This window comes from Athene noctua, chromosome 13 (genome assembly GCF_965140245.1).
Source record: "Athene noctua chromosome 13, bAthNoc1.hap1.1, whole genome shotgun sequence".
In the NCBI taxonomy this organism is placed as follows: Eukaryota; Metazoa; Chordata; class Aves; order Strigiformes; family Strigidae; genus Athene; species Athene noctua.
In genome coordinates this window covers 10,647,088-10,665,166 of record NC_134049.1, presented here as the reverse complement: position 1 = coordinate 10,665,166, position 18,079 = coordinate 10,647,088, and the positions used below count along the sequence as shown (strand labels likewise).

The following is an 18,079-nucleotide window of genomic DNA, read 5'->3' as shown; positions in this document are numbered from 1 at the left end:
TGCCTCAGCTTCTCATCCTATTTTGGGAGGTAATGAAACTCTATGCTAAGGCAGAAATTAATAAAGCTGCACTTTAAAGGGTCTGATAAGGTCAAAACCCCTAGTGCCTGATGCACATGGGTTCTAGAGTAAAGGGGACCGTGTAAGTTCCCAGGTAGATTTGATAACAGAGTTCATAAAATAAGAAAAGCAAATTCAATCTGAGGAAACCTGAGCTTCTAGGTTTCATGCCACATACACTTCGGAGCTATAAAATTAGAACACTCTGGCAGAAGGGGATTCAACATTTTTTCTGGCAAGAAGTAAAAAATGATATGCAGCATATAAGTATTAAACTGTGTTAGTTCAGTTTTGTTATGCAGATGGATTTTTTTTCATTCTCTTCTTCTCTTTAAAATGTTTTGAATTAAAATAGCTTACTCAAGGTCACTGAAGGCATATGGTCCTGCTCAAAACTTTAAACAAAACATTAGTTTTTACAACCTTTTGTAATTTGGTATTGTATACAACATGGTTATAGACGGAGTTTCTGTAATCTTTGCAGTGGGTGACAGAAATATGAGAGCCAAATTTATAAGCCATTTAGTGAAGCATTTAATCAATTTCATGCATAGGAAATAACTCCGATTGCTTTGCTTTATCAATCTTGCTTTCTCAGAGACCTGCAGTCACCCCAACCTCAAAACACTTAAGTGCGTGTGGGGGGAACCATATGCAAATATCTAATGCTGTACACAGTGTCAGGAACTTCTGAGGGCTGCTTAAACTTACTTGCCAGCATCAATAATCCTTCTTGAGGCTGTTAATATATTTCAGAAGGAAGGCAGAAAGCCTAATATTTATAGGAAGTTGCAAGGCCTCTTTTTACAGAGTTTTTCATTAAACACCCTTTGGCTAGAATGAGTCTTTGACACTGTGTGGAGTTATGCAGATTAAACTTGCCTCTAATACTGAGGTGGTTGCGTATGTTGCCTTCAAGCACTTACGAACGCTTAGAAAACCTCCCTGCATGGCAGATCCCTGTTTCAATAAAATATGAATAACATATTGTTTGACAAGTTGAAAGACACACTGCTTGAGATGACGCTGCTCGCTACGGCCACAATAAGAAAAACAACACATTGAGGTCTAGACTGTCTTGAAGCCCATGTAAGTGTTAAGAGTCCCACTCACCCATGACTGTCACTGGGGGAAGTATCTGGGGACTTTGTCTTGTAAGAGACTGAAGAGTTAGAAGAATTCCTCTTTTGGTCTTCAAACCATGGCTTTGGATGGACAACTTGATCCTTTGCATTGGGCAAGCAGATGGGAACAACACTCCTTACCCCTTCCATAAGGAAATTTATGAATTGGAAGGTCCTAGTTCTGTTTTTTATCAGTGGCATCTGTACTCAATAAGGTGATGGGATAGAACTGGTCTACTGGTATATGCAGCACATGTTACTACACTTTCTTCAGAAGGCAAAGGAAAATATTGTTCAGGCCAACCTCATTCACTTCTCCGGTATCTGAAATCCCTACCTGGAGTAAGAGGTAGGGCTTAAAAGACTATTTCAGAGCACACCTTTTTCTCATGTACTACAACAGCTTGTACAATACCTTCAGCAGAGTACTACACAGCAACTTTTTTTCCCCGAGTGAAAAATTCCTGAAGGAGCAAAAAGGCAATCTCTCTGATAATCATCAGCTGCTCAACTATATTAAATTTAGACAAGGCTACAATAGTGACAGAGTTGTCCCCTGCCCTCTAAAATTAGAACTGAAAGAATGGTGGGTATAGCACTAAATATAAAACTCATTTAAAAATAATGTGCTCTCAGGCTTTCCTAATGCTAGAAAAACTGATCATCATAAATCCCTGAAGATCTGTTTGCACAGCCAGACCGCCTCCACCAATCCCAAACATGTTTCAGTAGGATATGTCCTTTTCTGAACATTGACTTTTCTTCACAGTATATAAGAAAAAAATCAGTAAAGGTTTGCTGTAGTTAAACAATACACTTAGTTGTTTAGGAGAACAGAAGCTTAACCTGACCTCTGCTTTCTATTTAGAAACAGAAAAAAAAAAAAAAAAGAAAGAGGAAATAAAAAGAAAGAGTTTGTATTTACTATCTCTCATAAACACTAGTCCTGGAAGAGTTGATAGACACTATCCATTTGAAATGATCACAAACGTGAGTCCTTCAAGCTATAGAAAAACCTTAACAGTTCTATACTGAAAAAACCCAACAAAGTAAGACACCTCGTGTTCTTAGTTCTGTTTCTCAGCTCTAGGAAAACCCTTAGTGCTAAGAATTCCAGAATTAATAAAGTAAGCAAGGTGGATTAAGAGCAGCTTTGCAGAGAAACGAAGCCATAGAAAACATCTTTCTTTCCTTCAGGTTCAGAACAGCTCCTGCGTAGAAGAAAACCTCTCCCTTCCTTCCCAGCTCCCTTTTACAACACATAGGAACCCCCAGTCTGCACTGAATTCATAGTCAGTTGGGACCTGGGATGTAAATTGGCCCAAAGGAATGCTGGGACCTTAGAAGTCTCCATATTATGAGACAAGGGGTGTCTTGGAAAATTGAGTCTTTTATTTGCCAGCTATTTCTCTTTTTTGGTTATTTCAGCTATCAGGGCATCTGCAGCAGATAGTGTGTCTTTCAGAAGAGCGACATGAGCGGATGGGAATGATTTGTTTCGCAGGGTTTCATGGAAGTACCCCAAAACCATTCCACTGTTTGGTGTGGTTCTTCCTTGGGGTGGGGTGAATACACTGGCTCCATAAAAAGCTAAATCCCACTTAACTAGAAAAATTAAACATGGTGACTGCATGTGAAGTTGGGTGATTTTAGCTAAAGGTGATACTGCTGCTTTACTACAAAATTTGCTTAAAAAATAGTGATTTTTTTTTTTTTTTCTTTACCACTCCCATCTCCCTTCCCCCCTGCTTCTGGGAAGCTGTAGGGATCTTTGGTTTGTGCTCTTGGTCTTCTATAGGGCTGTGAGAGGTGCCTGTGACACAAGAAGTGGGTCTGGACTTGATCTGCTGCAAATATAAATGCTTGTTAGGGAAGCAAACAGGTCATATTACACTATTCTTGTACCTTAAATAAATCAAGAAAGGTGTAAATGTGCTAGTCATGAACTTATTTCTCCCTTGGGCTACTTCCATGAGATGTTTCTTTCTCTTCCTTCCCCCCCCCTCATTCTACTTTTGCTGTTATAGATGGCATCAGCTTATTGGAGGGTTTTGCTGAAAATAGTAATATTACAAAGGAATGTTTTCTGTTTGCTCATCTGGAATGTTCTAGGAGGGATTAACTCTTTTAATTTTTCACCCCATAAATTTGGGGTTCCCTTTTTAGTTTTGTCTTGCAGAAATGTTAAGGCAATAAAGTATAAGTAAAAGAAGCTGCAGGTTTGTTTTTTTTTGGTTTTTTTTTTTTTTTTTTTTTTTCTAGATAGAGATAAACCTCTTGCAACCTTAAAGGTGATCTGCTGGTTTTTTTTTGGTTTGTTTTTTTTTTTTAAATTAGCAACTGGAATAAAAATTTCTATGCTTTCCTGCTGGAGGAAGACAGATCCTACTTAGGAAAGTTTCTCACAATATGAATCTAGATTTTTGGGAAGAGAAAAATACTATAGGAACTCAAGGTTGACTTTTTTTTTTTTTAATTTTGAAAGGAATCCAGCACGTGGATCCAGTGATGAGTGGGCAGGGCAGAGCTTGTGCCTGGGGCTGGTGCTTTTCAAATGTGGGACATCCTGGTCTGATGTCAAGGAGTCTGCCGTTGACTCTCAAGGTACTCCCCAAAACACATCTGGCAGAAGGTCCTTTCCCCACCTTTTATCCTCTATATCCCCAAGGAAGGGGAGGTTTGGGTTTATTCCTCTTTGCTCACCAGAGTGTAAATTTAAGTCTTACCTCTGGGAGAATGCCTTAACTCTCAGTCTATGGGCTGTTTCTGGGGAAACTGGTGTTTTTGAGGACCTTATTCTGAAAATGATTACTTTGTCACTCCTAGGAGATGTTTGCTACTGTGTGGACTTTTCTGGACTTGGTCTAGAGTTGCTCTTTTTACTAATGAAAGTAAATGAGAATTAAAGAAATGCTACTGTCTGCTCACTTGCCAAAGGTGGTTTTCCTGCAGCAGAATAGACACAACAATTTGAAACCTCAATCAAGTTTTTTTACTGTTTAAAAAACACAATATTTTATGGAAGTAATTTATACACAGAAAAGAAGAGGGCTATTCCCAATATTATCTTTATCTTCTAGACATAAATAACAAACAACTCTGGTAATCAAAATTTACTGCAATTGTAATAGGTTTTGGCATCATTTATGTATCGCAGGGAATGTTAACATAATGTTGACTTTCAGGACTGAGGCCAGGTTTTTTTGATTTGATTTTTTTTTTTTTTTTAAGCCTGGATTCATTATTAAAAAAAAAAAAGAAGACCAGATATCTGTGGCTTTTATGGTATTTGAGAGATTAATTCTCATAAATAACACTGTTTATATCTCCTAATCAGAAAGTTGAAATTATCTGTGACAATGTGAACACTAAAAAGTTGTATACTATGAAAATATTTCAATAATTAATGCATGCACTATCTAGAGCAATTGACAGTGAGGTCATAAACATAATGGGCCATCTGTGTTTGATTTGTATCTGAAAATGCTTAAAGGGAAAGGCAGGTAATTCAGGCTTCTCTTACAAATGTAGACAGGCAAGATTTTTCACCTTCTCAGAAGGTTGTTGAACCATTTCATTGCTTTAAAGAAGTAGAAAAAGAAAGTTTTTCCGGGCTAGAGCCTTTTAACACACCTGCATTCTGCTTTTGCTCCTGTATTCTCTGACAAGCAGAGCGCACCAGTGGGACTTTTAGTTTTCTTTTAGAGTACACAGAGGGTTGTCATTCTCCCTTATTTACTTTATATTGTTTGCTCTATAAAAAATGCCACTTCAGGCTCCTGAGCAATCCCACTACCTCACTTTGCATTCTGGGACCTGGGTTTAAATAGTTTCCTTTGGACCTTTCCAAGTTCAAATCTGTGCTGGCCTGTTGAAAGACAGCAAAACTTTTATGCAGAGATCTGGCTCGTTGCATCTTTATGACCCTTCTCTGGATTTGTCCCAGCTTGTCTTCTGAACCTTTTCTCCCTTGTGAAAGTCGAGGTTCAGGTTACCTGCATATTTGGGATGGGATTTAATTTAGTGCTAGATTTCTGTGTTGTAGTGGGGAGAAACGGATTGTCCTGCTATCATTAGGAATAACTCTTTATCTCTGAACTTATATGCATTGGCATAAAGCCAATATCAAGCTGGAATGACTCAATAAATAAACAACCAAATACCCCTCTTGTTTTCACTGGCTGATCTGATGACAGTCGGACTCCTGCTCTTGGCACTGACTGAGGCTCTACTGAAGGAAATGCCATTATCTTTCCTGTGCCAGGCAGAGATTAATACATTCTTAGAAATTGAATCCAGACAGTACTTCTAAATGATTTCATGTGACCTCCTGTATATCAGGGCTATTAAATACTACAAATTACCTATGATAAGACTAGAGATTGCAACCTATTTAAAACTCTCTACAATTTTTTTCCCTCTGCTCTGCCCTTTCTTGTTGTCCAAATATTAAGTGTAGGCAGAGAATAGGTCATAGCAAGGTAGCACTAATGTCTAGAGGAGCTGGCTGAAATATATCCAGGTAATCCCACACAGTAAGAATTCCCTCACTGTCCCTGATAATCTGATCTGGGATTAATTTCTTTCTCAGATTTGAAACTGCTGATCTGTATGATCCTGAGCATGAAAAGAACAGTCACCAGCTACTGCCTGCGAGATCTCTCCATTGCCTCTGAAATTTTTGAGCACCTCTTCAGCATCTCATGCCTAGCATTGCAAAATCTTTGATGTAGCTGAGGGAAAAAATACTGGAATAAAGCAAAACCAGAAGTGGAATTATATCACCAAGGTGTGAGAATTATTCTTGATATTGCAAACACCTGTCTAAAGCCCAGGACTCAAGCATGAATATTTTCTTAATGTTGAACCACAGGGGTAATAAAAGAAGACAAGGCAAGGCCCCAGATTCACAGAGTAGTAAGAGGAGGACTTTGGTCTGTGGATACTGAGGCTGGCAATACACTTCCCTCACTTGCATAAGCATCATTCTTTTCCCCATATCCTCTCAAATATGAGTGTGCATAAATTGCTGGTTATTCCAAGTCAGACCATGGAGATGTTGTCTCAATTAAAGTGGATAAACACCCTTCAATTATGTTTATCTCCAGCTACACTCTTGTATCTACAGATTGAAGAATTTCTCCCAAGAGCTACAGTAGAACCTTTTGGTTTTTTTTGTTCTTTTTAGAAAGCACATTTCGCCTTAAAGACTTCAAGCTCAAAGTTTAGCAGTTGTCAGTACTGGGAAACCGCATCTTACTTCAAAGCTGAGTTTCTGTAACTTCTGTTTCCACTTTTGCATCTTGTCATGTTGTTGGCAGCAAGGTCAAATGCCCCACGTTATCCAATATTCTCCCTGCGTATGGGTACCACTGCTTAGAAATCAAGTCCTCCTCCTTCTTTTTTGTTCAACTGCGGAAGCTGAGTTTATATGTTGCACCGTAGTGCTTGTTTCTAGTACCTAGATTATTTTAATCTCCTATGGTCTTACTTCAGTATTTGTCTCTGTTTTGAAAGTAGAGTTGGACCCAGCTATCTATAGATTTATCTTACCAGTGCTTTTTGTCAGAAACAAGATCGTTTCCTTGTTTCCTCTTAGATCTTTTTTCACACTAGCTCTGGACTCCAGAGGGTTTTAGCCTCTTTATGCTATAGCATTAAGTAGGGGTGGAGATTAATTCCTTCAGGTTCAACTGTTTTGAGACAATTTCCCATTCTATAAAAGTAACCTTGTTCCCTGACTTTTGCTGTAATTAGCTACATTACAATAAATACAGAATAACAGACTGCTCTGACTCAGAATCTCCCATCATTTGCTACCATAATAATTCTTCCTGTCATCTACAGATTTCATTAACACAGTTTTATGTACTATGTGAAAATCATCATAATACCGTTCATTATACTTTAAATTTCAAGTTGGGTCAAACCAAAACAAAACCTGACCCAAGCATAGTCTGTGACAAATGCTTAAGGAAAGATTGCTAGAAGGATGGCTCTGTACCCTCTCGGTTTCATAATCAGCAGTTAAAAGATATCCAGAACTGATGGTTAATATTACTCAGTGAAGTTTCATGTGTTTTTAAATTCATATATACTTTTGTTCTCTGCAATATCTATGAAAATAAGCTTAATCATTTAGTTTGTGCTGAGGAGAAAAATGCTTTCTTGTGACGGGTGCTATATATTGTATTATGAAAAATAGTGAATAATCATTCTCTCCTTACCTTTTCTACTCCGTTCCAGACTTTATAGGCTAGATATCATGTCCCCTCTTTCTTTTTTTTCAGGTATTCTTTACTTGAAAGAAGGCAGCAAGACGTTATAGTCTTCTGTATCTATTTTGAGTCAGAATGACCAGAACTACCATGGTTTTATACATGGCATGAGGATATTTTCAAGGTTTTCATTCTCTACTCATGTTCTTGTATCTTATTTTCCCTTTTGTGAAGCACTGAATTGATGCTTTACAGTGAATTATTCACGATCACTGAGATCTTTCTGGCATAGATGTGTCTAGAGCCTGTGTGTGTCTGTATTGGACTTGCATTGCTCTCCACCCAGTGACACTGAATTTCTCCTGTTTTCCTAATACCCTGACATGTAGTACAGTGAGATCTTTTAGCTTGGATAGTCTTGGATATTTCTCTATCATTTGTCCATATATGATCAGCATAGTTGGTAACAGACCCTGGTGGGACTCTGATCAAAACCTCTCCCCAGTCTGAAAACTGGGCATTTATTCTTGTAACCATCTCATCTTACAATAGTTGAGTTTAAGGGCCTTTAATGTGAAACCTTCTCAAAATCTTTCTAAAAATCTGTGTACCCTTCCTGGAGATGCACGTGCATTTGCTGATTCCCTCAACAGAACTTTATTAAAAGGGTTTGTACAGAGCAAGGAATGGTGCTGAGTATCACTTGGCATTAAAAACTGTGGTGGTTTTGCTTAGTTAAATTTAAGATAATTTCAAAAGGAGAGTGTGGTTTTCTACTTAGGACCGTGGTCTGGCATTCAGAATACACAGGTTATACTCCTTCTCTGCCAAAAATCTGTCTTACTGAGCAAGTTGTTTCATCTTTCTGCGGTGCAGTTGTGCAGAGGTGCAATGATTATTTCTTCCTTCTCCTCTGTTTAGCTTCTGAGCTTTCCAGGATAGGGGCAGCATATTTATATGCACATTTCTTTAAACCATTTTGTTTGGTAAATCTGGATAATGCTGTAATCCAAGCTGATAATGCATTGTGATGGTCAGATAGTTTGATAAGGGCATTAGGTTACTGTTTTTAATCAGTTTCTATTTTACTCTTTCAATAAATATATTTTTTTGAATTTTTGTGATACGTTATCTCAATGGGAATATTTGTTTTGGCCATTAAATCAACCAGCATGCTGTAAGCAGTTTTCAAATTCTGTGTTATTTCGAGTAAAATTATTTTGCTATTACTCTGCTGTTTTAAAGAACCTAGTTGGACTCAAACACTAATAATGTCAGCAAAAAAGCCAAGAACTTTTTTCCTGAGATTTTACTAAGTGTGATAATTAAGAAATGTGAAAAGAACAAAAAACCAGAGTGTCTCTGCACTGAAGATGTTGTGCCTTAAGAGTCTGAGTAATAACTGTTGGGTCAGTGACCATAAAACAGTCCTGTAAATGTAGAATATAAGATCTGAATGGGGGCATTGCCTCACAACAATTATGCCAGCAGCTAATGGTGATATCCACTGGGTTACTCATCCTTCCTCCCTCACTATTTAAAGTGACACCATCCCCGTTTTCACTCTGCATCTATCATAAAGACACATTGATTTCCTTTTGGAGGAAAACACATATTTCTTCCCTCCTGCTAAGAAGATAAATCTGACAGATTTTAATCAAATGTAGTTGTTCACAACTATAGAAATGTTTTCAGTGTCATAGATGAAAACCTTTTTCTTTTTCCTTTCCTTTTTTGAAAAGGAGGAGGCTTCTAGAAGCCAAGTTTATTTGGAGAGTACACCTGTGCTAAAAATCTTACTATATGCACCGGCAGTTAACATTTCAGAATGCCCTATGGGCAGGTTTAACTTTACTGCCCTCCAACATAATGCATGTCTTGTAGTGGTAACCATGAATACTGCTATAGTTAAGGGTCTGTCAGTGGTTCTATCATAAACTCCCCTGTTTCCAGGGTTTTTATAACTCGGCCATAAAAACTCTCTCCAAGCTAAAGCTTAGCTTACCAAGGCAGACCTGATTCTGATCCTGGAAAGGCAGATGATGCATATCCCTCTGTCTCTTCTGAAATTAGCTATGATCCCCAAGGAAGGGCTCTCACAAACCATGGGTGCCATACATGTCCAGCAATATATGATAGATGAAGGGGGAATAGTGTCTCAGAAAGGCTTTCATCCTCTTCAAATGGCAAATAAATTGGTCTTTTTACTTTGAAGCAAGAGGAGTCAAACAACACAGTGCTTTCCAATTTAAATTGCATTTTTACTTTAGTCTTTTATTTCTTAAAGCAGCTTTAGGAGTTCATTACTTCATAGCCCGGGCCACAGGCAACAGTCTGATAGCATTTAGAAATGTGGAATATCATTCACTATTTAAGTATCACTCTGGATTTAAATCAGTGGGAATGAATGTAGAAGTGGGTGTCCCTAAGAAAAAGATTAATCAAATCTGAGTAGAGCCAGTGTTCAGAGCAACATAGAAACCATGGCTATTGTGACCCTGAAAGAAAAGAAGCAGTCTTAAAAATGTAAAATTAAAATTTAGATTTCTGCTTATTTGGCTGTAGACTTAAGCTAGCTTGTAGGCAAGGCTGGCTGCAATGAACTCCAGAAGCAGAGTAAATGTTGGGGCATAATAATAATATTCTAAAATAGCAGCTAGATAGATATGGAGATAGGTTAAACATTCTTCAGTAAAATTAGAATGGAATAGATGGATGCTAGCTGTATTATGGTTCTGATTCTGTGTTAATGCCCACTAATTAAAATAAAATTTTTGCATACCAGAAATGGTTTTTTTTGGAGCAAGAAGAAGTGTTCAACTCTGCCGGGATATCCACAGGCTTTCCATTCTATGGTGGTAGTTATCTACTGATGCTTGAGTTGCTCCAGTCCTCTTTATTCTGTTCCTGAGTGTCCCAAAGCTGAACAACCCCTAAATATTTTGAATTTGAACCTACATGTACATCTGGTCAATGGTGAAGAGAAAGTAAAGGGAATATCTTGAATGTGTCTATTTAGATCAAAGAACAGTAGGCCAGTGCTGAATCCTGATGAAGTGTTTGGCTAATGTTGGATAATATTTGACTAATAAAGCTCCACCTCTGATCATTTTAAACCTGTACTCTATCACTGTAAGTCAGAGATTCTTCAACAGCCTGAATTTGGTGCAACAAGTCTTTCTGCTCCTCAATCTGATTTCATCCACAGTCTCCAGCTGGGTTGTAGACAGAGGGCTGAATGTTTGAATTTGATGTGGGCAAGAGTTGCATTAGATAATCTGCTAGAAGAGCTGGCACATTCACACGTTTATTCCTAGTGCTGGGTTATATCTCTAGTATTTGACATTTTTACTATATTAACATTTGGGCTCTAAGGAGTGGAAAATAGTGACTCAAACTGTTGCTTCTCCTACAGTGGTTTTATTTCTGGGTGCCATACAAAGCGTGTGGCATCTACTGCCACTCCTGTGCCTAAGTAAGGAATAGGCATATTTGCTTTGCCCCATCCTCTGGTTGTCATTTTGGTAAAGCTCGTTTGGTTTGACCGGGGGAATAATATGGCCATGATGTGAGCTGGCACTGCCTTCACTGACAGAGGGACAACACCAGTCCAAAGTGTGGTTTGGTCCTGTTCCTCCTGCTCTGTCCTGGGACAGCCAATCTGCTTAGTGCCACTGACTGCATCACGCTCCAGCCCAGGGGAGCAAAGGAGAGGGAGGGAACTACTGATCCATCCCTTCCAAAGAGCAGTTTATAACAGTCTAAGGAAGGACTATGGAAAATTAAAACAAATTAAGAAGGAAGGGGGAAAGTACCTTTTATTTGCTATTTCTACACTGATCATGGTACAATAATTTAAAACAGGACCCTTTTTGGAAATGAGTCAGACGTAAGCCCTGGCCAAAGCCATTCTTTCTTTTAAATAGTGTTTCTGCTTCTGTGTTACAGGGATCTTTTATGACTCTTGCCCCTAAGCCAGATGATTCAGGCCTTACACTTTAGAACTAAGCCAGGAAGATGATGTTTTGGTGACCAAGCTTTTCTCTAATGCTCGTGCCTTTATGAATCTTCTCTCCAAAATATCAAGGAAGTTTCTCCTTTTAAGGAGTTTAGTCTCCCAGTGATCTTGGGGTGGATTTCCACATTTAAGTCCCATCAAATGCTAATAGGAATTCCTTGGTCAAATCCTCTGCCCTGTCCCTCTTCATGCCTCTCTGGGAGAAAAGAGCCATTAGTGTGTTTAAAAGTAAATTTCAAGGTTTCTTTTTTGTGTGTTCCAATGGCTGAAGTTTATTCCTCTCGTCCTTTTTATTTTATTGTGAGGCACCTTGAGTTATTTGCATGATAAGACACCCTGTAAATGGATTATATTGTAAAGCATTGTGTAGGTTTAATGCTGACAACAGCTCGGTTTGGAAGTAAGATAGCAACTTAGATTTTTAGTTTCTGATGTGCCATGCAGAGAAATGCCTTTTGAGAAGCATGAGGCAAAGCAGGAGGGATGAGGAGGAGGCAGCTGGAGTTAAGTTGTATGAATAACAGCAAGGGAAGACTGGTGTTAAAAAGGAGTTGAATACATTAACTTCTCAGCCTCCAAACTGAGGAGAATCAGCAGCACAAATGCGAGCAGTTCTCCGCTCTCTGCTGTAACAGTTAACGAGGTTTTCCCCTTCATTTTTCCAAGGATAACGAAGGAATGACGTTTTCTGGTAACAACCTTTCGTATGTGGTGAGTGTACCTTTGCAGTCGCTGTGCCCGGAATATTACGTTGGTATATACTACTACTTATAAACAGAAGTTGGCCCCCTGGAGAAGCCCTATATTTCAGAAAAAGTGGTGAAATGAACAAAAATCTGTTTTTTGGGGGGGAGGTAAATTGCTCTTAACTCCTACTGGACCATGTAATGAATGCTGGTGCAGGAAGTTTGGTAGTCTGAGCATAAAGCGTGGAAAACATACAATCCCCGGGAACAGTGTGTTTAAATCCTGGCAGAAACAGCTTCCTTCCAAGGTAAACATGCAGTTTGCATTGGGTGGGTATTTTAGATAATACCATAAAAATATAAACTTGGTGTGGAGACTGAAGTCATCTATGTGGAGTCCTGTATATATATGGCTGTATTGAGTGTTACATGCTTGAGGTAGTCTGTGAAATTGGTGGAAATATTCCTCTTTCTCTCTTTCATTTACAATAATTAAACTTGCCAGATTTAAAAACTTTTCTTCATACAACTCAAAGCTTGAATAAAATTATAGTAATTAAACCAAAGAAGATGGCTCTTTCACTTGTATCATGTTGGCTTAATTCTGCATAGTACCCAACACCCTTTTGCTGGTCTAAAGCTCTTGAGCACATACTCAGCTTTTGGCATGCATGTGGTATCATTTCGTGCTGATAGATTTATTCACATATTAAACTTCAGTTTGATAAGTAACAGTAAATACTTTAACCAATTGTTTATTACCGATAGTTGTTGAATGGTGGAAGCTGAACAGTCATGTGAAATTTATGTATCACTTAAAATGAAATTCTGCTTGGAATCACATTAGGTTTCATTTTCTAACTCAAAGTAGTCATGAATAGCATTTTTAAAAGCACTTTGATCATTGCACTCTTAAAAAAAAAAAAAGAAAGAAAAGAAGGGAGAGGGGGATATCTTTTGGGAAGAAGCCTTTGAAATCATAAAGTGTAACTAAACTTAGTCAACGTACTGTGACCTGTCAGGAAAGGACTGATCCTATTAAAGCCCCACTGCATGTGGCCAAAATACTTTAAAGAGAATTCTGTAGATTTCTCTGTTTACTGACGTCAGGGTGGCACAAGAGGTAGATTGGCTGCTATATGTTGGTTTTTTTTTTTTTGAGAGAAAAAGAACTGCTTAGAAGAGCCACCAAATAATTCTTCATTTATGCCACTGTATTGGTTGACGATGTAGTTTCTGGGACATATTGTCACTTGATTTGGCTTTACGAATTTTTGACTGTTTGGAAAAAGGGAGATTTTGATTTACCAATCCATTCTTTTCAACTAAAATATACAGAGTGGCTTGTCTTCCCTGGAATTTGGATCAGCTCCCCAGTTATGAAGAAAGAATTGGGCACTAACTGTCCCTTACAGATGAGTGGGGGGTAAATCTGGATTAATTTTAGCAATCTGAGAAAAACAATACAAGGCTATGTCTCACTTGAGTGATTGGTCTTTATGCCATTGCACTCCTACATTGATAAAGAGATGATGTACAGTTATATATCCAAGACCAGACTCAGGGCAAGAAACTTATAATTTGAGTTTAAATTAAAACAACTGGTGCTTCTAAAGAGAGGAAGAGGTTCTTTGTAAAGTACAAATAAATTCTCCATCTCTCTCTGTGAAGACGTCACTAACAACTCATTTAAACTCTTCTCATAAAAAGAACGTTTGTGTTCTAACAAGAAGTTTTGCAATCTGGAACAAAATGTTACTGACCTGGGAATTTGGATCTCAGCTGCTCTTGAATGACTCCAGATTTAATTCCATTCATGTCAGTGCTGTTATTCCAAATTTGCATAAGGGCAATAGACCATACTTTAGAGAAATCAGTGTTACTGAACTATTATTTGATTAAAAAAATAAAAATTAACCTTCTTTTGTCCCTAGAAGGGGTACTCCTATGGCCTTTTGCAATTGAAAATGTCTTAAGCAGGGAAAGCAAAGCTGTGCAACTGGCATTACATTTCATGAGAATATCTGGCACGTGCAGCATCATTTCCTTTTGTGGGTTCACCTGTTTGTGTGACTTGTGTGCTATGTGGGGTGAGAACATTGTGTCTGAGACGACTTAGGATGCAGTAAAAACACTGTAAAATAAATCAGCCTGCATGTGAAATCAGAAAGAAATTTTGCTTTATATACAGGGACACAAAGACTGATGTAACACTCCTGTTATCTGAAAGAAAAGCAGTGTGATCAAAATTGATAATAATTCTTCCATTAAGTGACAGATAAAACTTTAATTAAGACAGCCTACTTGAAGCTCAGGATGCTTCATGTGTGACTAATTCTGACTGGCAAAAATGTTAATTTTAACAAACATCAGTTAGCAAGGTTTTGCCTGTAGCTGAGAAGACAGTTGTTGCATGAAAATGTATGCACATGTGTAGGTATATATGTGCACATGGGAGCGTGTGATGTCTAGTGAAAAAGCATGAGGGTTCTCACATGTCCTGCAATATTTAATACAAGGTTGGCCGGTGTCTAAGCAATGTGTCTAAACACATGCACACATGAATTTCTCTGTACGATAGGCTGCACTTAGGATACGTAAGCACCAGGAAGCCAGTGTGTACCCGAGCTATTTGTATATGAAGCTGCACCTAGCACCCTTCAGTGGTTCACCAGGTGGGCACTGACTGGGGATTTCTCTCTTTTTGTGTGCCTAAGCTGGGACAAATTGGGTGGAAACCTGGTCCTACCGCTTCAGGCTCCTGAAGTAAGGGAGAGGTTTCAGCTCTGGCTTTACCCTCCAGCTGAGGCATCTGGGGCTGTTTCCATCTTCCAGGGCCCTGGAGTTTCCCCATAGCTCGTAGCCCCAAGGGACTGCACGGTTGCTTGTCCTAGAGCCAGATCAGACTGAGGTCAATGGCATAACTTGCCCTCCAATTTTTGGGGACTAAGGTTACACCACTGATGTTACAGGAGAAGTGCTAAATGGCAGAATCAGCTGGATGTAGTGGCTACTTTAGAGTATTTTAGCCCTGTGGCTTGAGCGTTTGGGTTATATTTTAGCAACTGAGATGACCATTCTTTACAGATATTAAGAATGCAGAGCCTTGTGAATAGCGGAAAATTTAACATTTCATGGATATCACAACTCATGCTCTTTTTTCAGTAATACTAGTGTGTTGTAATTCTTTTTTGCCCTCTATTATCCTTTTACACTGCCACAGAACGTACTTTCATCTTTTGGAAATGACCCTTTAATGTAGTGGCTAAAATTTAATTTAGGATATTTTGTTCTAAAAAGTGTGAGCTTTGTTTCACAGGTATAACACTGTTGCTTCCCTCTTTTTCTATTGTGACTTTTACAGCAAAAATGTGTTGTTTAGAGAAAATGATTGGATTTTTTTTCCTGACTGCTCAGTCTGCAAACTCTACTCAGCCTTGCAGACCAGACTGTGCTCCTCCTGAGGTGTGAGCTCTTGCTACCAACATGAATTCTGATATTCTTCCAGTGATGGCTGTGTTGTCTCTTTCATGTTAAAACAAGTATAAAGGAATAAAAACTTAATTTTCTTCACAAGATATTGAAAGAAACATGGTTCTAAAGCATCTTGGAAAATTCTTTCGAGAAACAAACTGCTTTAAAAAATATATTTCCTGCCCCCCCAACCCTGTAAAGCAGAACTTTGAAATTTGAATGAATTTTACCCTCCTTTGTGGACCGTAATATGAAAGTTGTTAATCACTCTCATCTCTTGGAAGCTTTCAAAACATGTTTAACTGGAACATCAGAGACAGCCCCTTCAGCTGGCCAGAATAATTTTCAGTTCAAACGTCTTTATAAAGAAATGTAAGAGCAAATGCTTATGTCTTTTTATTGTGTTAGTGCCTAATTTACTTGACTGTAGCAGCTACAGAGGACTTCTGCCTGTATTACTGTAACTTTTGAAAATTTTCCTGTGTGGTTATCAAAGTTTTCTTCAATTCCAGCTACTGATTTTATTGCCTAATGCTGGCAATACTCAGTTATCTTTATCTCATCTTGATCTATGCTTTTTATTTGAGTTGCAAAAGACCACAGCCACAATTCAGCCTAAGAAGATAAACTAAAGTAATTCAAGCCCAGTGAATGGTTTTATTCTCTTGTGTTCATACTTTCATAACTTACTACTTGTCTGATCCATTTTCAGCTGTAATGTACATATAATCAACCTTTTCAGACTTCTCACAAGAAAAGCTTTTGTTCACTGTGCAGTAATCAGTATTAAAGGCCTTTAAAATGGTGAAAGTCAATGACACGGGTGCATTGTCCAAATACATTGTTGTTGATGAAGCAAACTGATATTACTGTGAAAGACCAATTTCATCTCAAAGTTTTTTCATCTGTGGTGATCACAACATTTTTCACATATTGTTCTTCACAATCATGTAAGTTGGTACCCACCTCTGATATTTCATTCTAGCTGTTTTTTTTTCTTCTTTCCCAGAATAACTACAGAATGATTTGATGGCTTGGAAAAAAAAAATTGAATGGCCTCAGTCCATTAATGGATCCTCTACAGACAGCATTATATATGGGCTTTATATACTGCAGCATTTGAATCACTGAAGAAAAAAAATCTTACGGCAAGAAGATACTTGATCACAAATGTGATTGTGTCACTATAGATTTTAAAGCTAAAAAGAGTAACTTTTTAAAAAAGAATAAGAGGGGTGAAATGGTCAGATTTTTTTCCTAGGGGGGCACTGTACTATATGCCTAATTATAAACCCAAGACTGGTTCCAGAGATTTCAAATCCTTTAACATTAAGTTTGTGATTAAATGTTTTGATGTTTGGAATTGCTGGGGAGATAATAATGTATTATTCTCTCAGTTTTTAAACGTTTATTTTTGACCCGTTGCAAATTAAGTTTCTATCTGAGGTGTCAGACAGAAACAAGGTCCTTTAAATTTTATAGTCACCAGTTAATATGCAGCTTGTGATGGTCTCCACTGCTTTATAGCCTGTTAACTCAAATGACAGTCAACAATTTGCATCTAACACAATGGTGGGGAGCATCCTCACATCACCCAAAGTTGTCCCATGGAGGAAGAAAACACTAACTGGAGTTTCTGGTTCTGATTGCTTTCAGTTTGCCCTCAGGGTGTCCAGCTGCTGAAATACAAGCTCTTATTAGTTTTACCACTCTATGAAGCAGCTTTGAAGATGGTTGATTTTGGGGCACCTTTTTGACTGGGATACCAAGAGGGAGGCCTTGCAGAAGCTGACATTCAAAACGAATTGTATGACACAGATTCAGACCTTCGTATTGTCCTAAAACATATTTAGATACAAATGTTGTTACTTTTTGAACTAAGTAAAAGCCATTGCACCTAATAGCCTTCAGTTAGATCCCATAGGAAAGCTGGAAAAACCAGACAGCTATCGGGCATTGGAAGCCTTCCTTATGTCTGAAATACAGCGCCAGACTTAGCTAAATACAGTTGAAAATAGTTGCCACATGTTTAACTGTATTAGTCAATTAGACAGTTGCTGACAGGGAAATTGTTGTTATCATCGACAAGACGACAATAAACCAAAAGCTTCTTTTCAGATTTTCCTATTGCTATCTTTTGTCTGAAATAAATATTAAACACCTCTTTCCTTATTTTTTTTTTGTCCCCCCCCCTCTAAGAGAATGAGTAGTGGTTTGGATTTTTCCCATCACTTTTCTTTCTCCTCATTTTGCACTCCTCATCCTTCTTCTCCCTGTTTTTCCTTTTTTCAGACTAACTCTTCCAAATCTTTAATTCTGGACAAGTTACAGAAGCGAACAAAGGAAAATTGAAGCTCTCTAAAGTGGTTGAGTTAGTTTCATTTTTCTTTCTGCTGTTAAAGCTTTTCCAAACCAAACTGAAATTCTGGATATCATTCACTTATTCAACTAAAGTAACAAAAAGGAAAAATGAAAAGAAATGGATGTGGAACAAAAATA

The 18,079-nt window shown here is 38.1% G+C and overlaps 1 long non-coding RNA gene across 1 annotated transcript in view; it reads left to right on the top strand.

Annotated features, from left to right (window-relative positions):
• The window catches only part of LOC141965529 (uncharacterized), a 28,039-nt gene extending 10,461 nt beyond the window's left edge, over window positions 1-17,578 (top strand). The window contains exons 3-4 of the long non-coding RNA XR_012634474.1: window positions 3,670-3,788; window positions 16,590-17,578. This is a non-coding gene — a long non-coding RNA (uncharacterized LOC141965529). The remainder of the gene's footprint in view (window positions 1-3,669; window positions 3,789-16,589) is intronic.
• Window positions 17,579-18,079: the final 501 nt, after the last annotated feature.